We start from the raw sequence: 8,400 nt of genomic DNA, 5'->3' as shown, positions 1-8,400 counted from the left end.
TTTCTTTCTTTCTTTCTTTCTTTCTTTCTTTCTTTCTTTCTTTCTTTTCTGTGCCCAACGTGGGGCTTGAACTCACAACCCCTAAATCAAGAGTCACATGCTATACCGACTGAGCCAGCCAGGCGCCCCTTTGACTTCTACTCCTTGAAAAATATTGTACATAAGTCATGATTACAGATGAAAGTCAATGGTTTTCTTTAGTGAGGGAAAACTACATCTTACATTTATTATTTGTGTTTTGCTTTAACTTTCTATTTCAAAACCAAGTTGCTTGGCATCGTGAATGCCTTTGGTCTTGCTTATGGCCCTTGTATATATCTGGGCCAGGTTGTACTGGCCTTTTGGAGAATTACTTTAACTGAATTGTGCTACTTGGCTATGTGGGCACATGGGTAAGAAACAGTCCTGTGAAATTCATCATCACCTTTGTCATAAGGATATTGCTGAAAATGGACTTCATTCCATTGCATGGTGTTCTGTTTAGGAACATCCTTAGGAGACTGTCTTTATAGTCTTAATATGAAGAATAGTCGTACTTCTCTTGATGGAATGGTCTGATTTTACAATATAGGCACTGTAATTGTGTTTGGTCTTTGCAAAGACTGCTAGAAAGCCTAGAATGCATCTGTGGTTCAACCTGAGCAAGTGCCTTTCACATACTGGCCTAATTCCTGGCCCCACTTACATTCCTGTTCTCTTTCTCATATGCTCCTAATTCATGTTCTTTTCATATATACTATGTATCTTCCAAAGCTACCTTAATTTCTTTTTGATGTAGAATAGTAGCTTAAGAACATAAGATCTGGGGGGCGCCTGGGTGGCTCAGTTGGTTAAGCGACTGCCTTCAGCTCAGGTCATGATCCTGGAGTCCTGGGATCGAGTCCCACATCGGGCTCCCGGCTCAGCGGGGAGCCTGCTTCTCCCCCTGACCCTCCCCCCTCTCATGCTCTCTCTCTATCTCATTCTCTCTCTCAAATAAATAAATAAAATCTTTAAAAAAAAAAAAAGAACATAAGATCTGGGGTCCAAATGTCTCATTTCAAATTTTTGGTCACCACTTACTACTGTACAACCCTAGGCAAGTTATTTAATGTCACCAAACCTCAGTTTTCTCATCTGCAAAATGGGGTTAAGAGTTCTACTTCATAGAGTCTTGTGAGGATTAAAGGAGGTAAGTCATGAAAAAGACTGAGCACAATATCTGGCCCAAAAGAGAGCATTCAGCAAATTCATGTCATTATTGCTCTTACTGACAACGTTTTATGGTAATATTAGCATACATGATATAAGCATACACATATATGAAAAAATATGATCATAACTCTTAGGAAATGGCTCTTTTTCCTCCACGTTTATTTGAAATTCACATGCCTTGATATTCATTACAAGCTAGTTTCAGGAAATAGATTTTCAAGTGTTAACAGCTCAAATCAAGGCAAAAGATTATATGTGATAATTAGCATCAGCCTTAGATAGTTATACAGAAATGTAATGCTTTTCCTCTTTGTGTTTCTCTTAGACATAGAAGCTAGTGTCAATCTTTAGGCTAATGTATCTATTTACATAGTAGTTCTAGAAGTGTTAGTGAAATGCAGATTATCTTATCTTGCAATTTAAATGAAATATTACACAGATAATTTCAGAAAGGAATTTTCCAGATAGCGAGACATAGTCCTCAGCAACACAAAAAACCAGAAACAATACTAGATCTAATTCTGTAAGAGTGCAGCCATGTGCTGAGCGCACCATTTCATTTTTAAGGACATAGATTTAATTTCATGTGACAATCTGGCATCAAAGTTTTCCTCTGGTCTTCTTTTTTCCAAATAGCCCTGTAAATATGAAAATGCAATCAAATAGGAAAAGATTAAATTTGTGAGACTATTTGCAGGGCACCATGGTTATTATGAAGGCAGCAAATGAACAAAATAGATTAAGGAAAATGCCAAAGAAAGTTGCATGATATAAACACATCTAACATAACTAATGAGAATCCTACGTGCACAATAAAATGTCACCCTCTATAGCTAGCTCATTGTTTTCTATACCATTTCCATCTATCATATTTATCAAAGAAATGTAATAACTCTTCAGGATATCATATTAATTCATGCAATATTTTTCTCTCTCTACCAAGGCAAGGAGGGGAATTTTGCATTAGTAGTAGGTTTTATTTTCCTCAATACTAAAAAATCTTTTGCAACATTCCTTTATTTAAAAGGGTTGAAGTTAGCAAGATAGGGGCACCTGGCTGGCTCAGTCGGTGGAATGTGCGACTTTTGATCTCAGGGTCCTAAGTTTGAGCCCCAGGTGGGGTGTAGACATTACTTAAAAATAAAATCTTAAAAAAAATTTTTTAAATAAAAAAATAAAAAAGAAATAAAAATAAAGTTAGTAATCTACGTTAAAGGCATATGACTATAAAACTAACTCTTAGTGACTCATACCTAAATATTTAAAAATTCTTTTGTTATTTACAAGAAAAATAATAATACAGTGCAATTTTCTATGCCAAAAAATTAATTTGAAGGTCTATCTCATTTATTTTCTTAATGACTTCATTTATTTGCACTATATAACTCATTTTAGTTCTGATTGTGCTTTTAAAAAAATAGAATATATATTTATCTATTTTAATGGCACATGTTGAATGAATCGCCAGTGAAATTTCATTTGATGGTAAGGAATTCCTTATCGTGACTTAAAAAGACATAAGTTATAGGGACGCCTGGGTGGCTCAGTCGGTTGGGCATCTGCCTTCAGCTCAGGTCATGATACAGGGGTCCTAGGATGGAGCCCCATGTTGGCTTCCCTGCTCAGTGGGGAGTCTGCTTCTCCCTCTCCTTCCAGCTTGTGCCCTCTCTCGCTATCTCTGTCTCTCTCTCTCTCAAATAAATAAATAAAATCTTTTTTTTTAAGATTTATTTATTTATTTGAGAGAGCGAGAATGAGAGAGAGAGAGAGTACATGAGAGGGGGGAGGGTTAGAGGGAGAAGCAGGCTCCTCGCCGAGCAGGGAGCCTGATGCGGGACTTGATCCAGGGACTCCAGGATCATAACCCGAGCCGAAGGCAGCCGCTCAACCAACTGAGCCACCCAGGCGCCCATAAATAAATAAAATCTTTAAAAAAACCCACATGAGTTATAGATCTGAGGTCCAATGACATTTTTTCCCTCCCTCTCATGGTCTTCTTGTGCAATAATTTAACAGAAGATACTCAGGGAGTCTTTGATATGTTCCAAGTTGTCTGCCCGACATTGGCCTAGCCTAATAACTTTGCAGATGTGCTGATCTCTGTCATCTGCAGAAGTCAGGGGCATTAACACCCTCAGGCTGGCCTGTTCTGTTGTTACTATGCCATCTTGGCAGTTCTGCTTATCCCCTTGCCCTCCTATTTCTCCTATGTTCTTAGGAGAAAAGTAATTGAATGGCACTCACCAAAGTTTTGAGATGCACTTAGAAAACCATGGTCAAGGGTGGTACATAGGGCAGTCACTGATGTATGCTTAAAGTATCTTCCTTTCATATCATTTATTTTCAGAAGTCAGTATTAGTATTCCAACTTTTGGATCGTGAGACCACAGCATAGACAGAATGAATGAATTTCTAAAGTTAGCAGGGGAGTTGAAAATAGAAGTCACATTTCCAGAATCTTAATCATCTGTTTTAAACTTTAAGTATTTTGACAAGCAGATAGTTCTATGAAGAATTTTATCTTGATTTAGAAGGCTGATGCTTTTCACTGGAGTTTGTCCAAATTGCACTGAAATGCACTGATGGGAAAGAAACAAATTTTTATGACGTATTCATTATCACCTAATACTCTATATACATTAATTCAGGTGAGTTAGTCCTTATAGCAGCCTGACGTGGTGACTGTTGCTGTCCCCATTTTACAGATTAAAAACAAAAACAGAGATTCAAGAAGAGATGAGTCCCAACCTCCTGGTTTAGATCTGGGATCACTATTCCAAAGTGGGGGAGTAAAACATTAAGTGTTGTGAAATATTTTCAAATTTTACTGTAAATTTTATGTACTTACTGGTGGTTTTTATGGGGGAAAAAAAAAGCAATGTGTAATTAAAAAAAAAAAAGAGAGTGAAAAGGATTTTCTTGCCCTGGAACACACAGTCTGCTCACTTTCCTGGAGCCTCTACTCAAAGATTTGGAGGCAATATACTGTTTTCGTATTAAAACAATCTCTGCTCTATTAGGGGGTTAGCGCAAAATTCATTAATGTCTGTATAATGTTTTAAAACAAAATAAAAAACTTCAAAGACGTTTATGAGCACTATAGTGATGTTCCAGACTTCCCAGGGGCAGGGTTTTCCTCTCCTCTGTTGTTGGGGCACTTGATGAAAAGTTGGAGAAGCCTGAGGTTCCTTTTTAATTACGGCAATTGTTCCTTGGGTTTTGCCACGTCACTTCCTGGTCGTCTTTCAAAGTCGAGGAGGATTTACTTCTCAGAAAAATCAACTTCAGCGGGGGAAATGAATTACTCTCCCTGGGAGGATGGCAGATCCACTCTATGAAAACGAAATTATATTTGGAAGAAAAAGAAAACTTCTTTTAGCAGTGGCCGGATGTAATCAAACTTCTCTAGATCAAAGCCACTTAGCGGCATGCTTGATGTTAGCAGTGAGAAGAGATGTTTTGGCTGTGCATGCCTACCAGCAGAAAACACCAGAACCCTGAAACTCTCCAATGCCTTTTGCACCTACAATTTCTTTGATGGTCACTTAAAATGTCCGGGGACCCCCTCAACATGCTGAGGTCTTAATCTACTTCTTCTCGCTCTCCGTGGCTCCCCCTGGGCCCTTACTCCTCCATGGGATACAGTGTCCTCCCTGCATTCCCTCACAGTCATCTCTCTCAGCAGGTCCTCTGACACCCCATCCTAACTGCTCATTTAGTCATCATCTTTTTTTTTTTTTTTTTGCCAGACTGTAAGCTCTGCGAGGGCAGGTAAAAATGTTTGATGAATGAATGAGTGTTCGATGAATGAATGACTTCTCCCCGTGGCTTTCTCAGCAAGGGGGGAGGATGGTTCCCACCAGAGTTGCCCTGTTCTTCACAGGCTCCTAGAGAATCATTAGCCCCTTTCCACCTGAAGGAACCTGGCTCAAGTTCCTGGAGGGGGGGTCGGGTGTAGGTCAGATGATGTTTGAGAAACACCAAGCAGTCACTTCTGCAAAAAATTAACCAGTAAGTCAGAGTCCAGACACTTTGGCCCTTACCTTTGAGCAGTTCGTGGCCCATCCACAGTCAGCAATATGAAGTTAGAGGTGGCTGTTGACTTCCCTCTTTATTTGATGGTTTTATTCCATCAATCTCAATATGTGGAGATGGAAAGTATAGTTCTGAAGTCAGATTGCTGAGATTGAAAACCAGTTCCATCGCTCTGGGCAAATCACTTCCCCTTGATAAACCTCGGTTCCATCATCTGTGAAGTGGGGCCAATACCAGCCCACCTCACATAGTTACCATGAGGATTAAAGGAGATAAACCCTGAAAAGCATTTAACATGGTGCCCCGCACATAGTTTGTACTATAAATATGAATATAAATATTGTAGTATAATATTGTAGCTGGCAGGAGACCCTCATATGCTGGGATTCCCTGAATATGTGGCACACATAGTTTAGGCTCCTATATTGTTTGCACACACACATAGACACACACACGCACACGCACACACACACACTCACGCCATGTGCACGTACTGGTTGATGAAATCAAACAAGGAGCTCCCTGCTTATTCTGGAAATGGATTAATTGAATTAAGGAAAGCAAAGGCATGCTTGTATTATGAGTCCATGACCTAATCAGAGAGGAAAAAAAAAAAAAGGCAGACATATAATCTATTCCAAGAAAAAACCAATCTCCTTGGAGGCTAGCCCACAGAATTGCAGCCATCTCTGCCCCCGTGGACGTTACTCTCTGCTCCGGCATTCCTTCCTAGCTGCTGTGGGATGCTGGACCTGGCAACATATTTTTAACTGAATGAAAAACACATCAGGGTCCCCAAAAGGTGAAAGCTTAGTGTCTGCCAGGGTGACGTGGGCTTTTGGATACTTCTGTCTGGAGGCCAAAATACCTAAAACTCAAAGATGAAAGATGTGTTCCATCTGGGAGGGAACTTAAGGAAGGATCCGGGCTCCTCTCAGGCAGGACAGTGGCCTGGCCAATGCCACAGTGAGACCAGGAAAGGGCCCTTCTTCTGCTGCCCAGCCTCCCTGGTGAGATGAACCTCCTCCTTGCAAGCTTATGAATATCAATGAGACCAAACCACGTGCAACAGAGCCAGAACATATTGCAGCAGCCAAATTGCGAGTTGGCTCCTAAAGCTTGGCCAAAGGAGCATATAATTCAAACCCTGGGGCTGAGGCTGGCACCGCGCCTGAGCCTAAGGAGGGATAGAAGAAACCTCCGCTCAAACCTCTGAAACCTCTGGCAGATCAAGAGGAAAGAATAAGGGAGCAGGCGTGCAGGGCTATCGTCACTGCCCTGTAAACACTCTCGACCCCGGGCGGTCATCCAGAAGTCAAAGTGAAGTGTCCTCCGCCGAAGCAAGGCATGAGCAAAGAACACAATGCCCAGAAGGCGCTCTCTGATTTGGCATAAATAAGAACTTCATGAACTTCATCAAAGCAGGGAAATTCTTTCATTCAACAAATAATTACGGGGCAGTCACTGTATGTCAGGCTCTCTGCTAGGCACTGGGATTAGGATGGAAAAGAGGAAACAGTTCCTGATCTCAACTAGTTTACAGGGGTAGGGGTGTGTGTGTGTGGGGGGGAAGTAAAGGGGGTAAAGGAACGAGAACAAGCAGGAAAGAATTTCAGTGTGCCATGCTGTGCTGTTCCCATGTCTCGAAGTTCATTCCTTTATAGGAGGTAGTGTTCCATAATTTGTTTTTCTCTTCTCCCGTGGATGACATTTGTTGTGTTTCCAGTTTGGGACTCTTATGAAGAAAGCGGTGATGGACGTTCATGTCTTCACAGGATGTACCTTTTCATTTCTCCTGGGTTAATATCTAGAAATGGAATTGTGGGGTTAGATGGTAAGTGTATATTGAACTTCATGAGAAACCAAATGTTTTCCAAAGTGGCTGTACCATTTTGCATTTCTTTTTTTTAATTTTTAAAATTATTTATTTATTTATTTTAAAGATTTTATTTACTTATTTGACAGAGAGAGACACAGCGAGAGAGGGAACACAAGCAGGGGGAGTGGGAGAGGGAGAAGCAGGCTTCCCGCGGAGCAGGGAGCCTGATGAGGGGCTCGATCCCAGGACCCTGGGATCATGACCTGAGCCGAAGGCAGACGCTTAACAACTGAGTCACCCAGGCGCCCCCATTTTGCATTTCTATCCTCCGTGTATGAGAGTCTATCCTCATCAACATTTGCTTTTGCCTGTTTAAAACAACTGAGTCATCATGGAGGGTGTATGGTGGTAACCAGCTGTGGTTTTATTCGCATTTTCCTAATGATCGATGATGAGGAGCTTTTTCTTTCCCTTCATGTTCTTATTTGTGATTAGTGCATTTTCTTTGGTGAAATGTCTGTTCAAATATTTGACCCATTTAAAAAATCAGATTGCTTGTCCTGTTATTATTTTGTGAATTCTTTACAAATTCTGGATATGAGTCCTTATCAGATTTTGCAAATATTTTCTCTCAATATGTGGCTTGCCTTTTCACTTTCTTAACAATGTTATTTTGAGGAGCAAAAGTTTTAAATTTCGGTATCTCCGATTTATTATTTTTAGTTCATGGTTTGTGCCTTATGTCCTAAGACATTTTGTCTAGTCCCAAATCACAAAGATTTTTCTTCTGTTTTGTCCTAGAAGTTTTATGGTTTTGACTTTCCATTTAAGTTGAGAACACATTTTGAGGTAATTTTCTTATGTAACATGAGATAAAAGTTGAGGCTCTTTTTTTTTTTTTTTTTGTCACATGAAAGAATCACTTGCTGAAGAGACTGTCTTTTCCAACTTGATTTCAACTATTTGTTAAAAAGACCATCTTTCCACGGTTGATATTTTGTCACCTTTACTGAAAGTGAAATGATCATTTATGTGTGGGCTTATTTCTAGACTCTTGAACCAGTTTCATAGATCTCTATGTCTATCCTTATGCTAACACCACACTGTCTTGATTATTTTAGCTTTACATTAAGATTGTTCTTCTCCAAAATTGTTTTGACTGTTCTAGGTTTTTGCATCTGTATGTGAATTTCTACAAAAAAAATCCTGCTGGACTTTTGACTGGAATTGCATTGAACTGATAGATCAATTTAGGGAGAATTGATATCTTAGCAATATTGAGCCAATTGAATGATGAACAAAGTATGTCTCATCATTTACTTAGATCTTCATTAATTTATCTCAGCAAAGTC

The sequence above is a fragment of the Neomonachus schauinslandi genome, chromosome 5 (assembly GCF_002201575.2).
Source record: "Neomonachus schauinslandi chromosome 5, ASM220157v2, whole genome shotgun sequence".
Taxonomy (NCBI): domain Eukaryota; kingdom Metazoa; phylum Chordata; class Mammalia; order Carnivora; family Phocidae; genus Neomonachus; species Neomonachus schauinslandi.
This window is presented reverse-complemented; position numbering follows the sequence as displayed.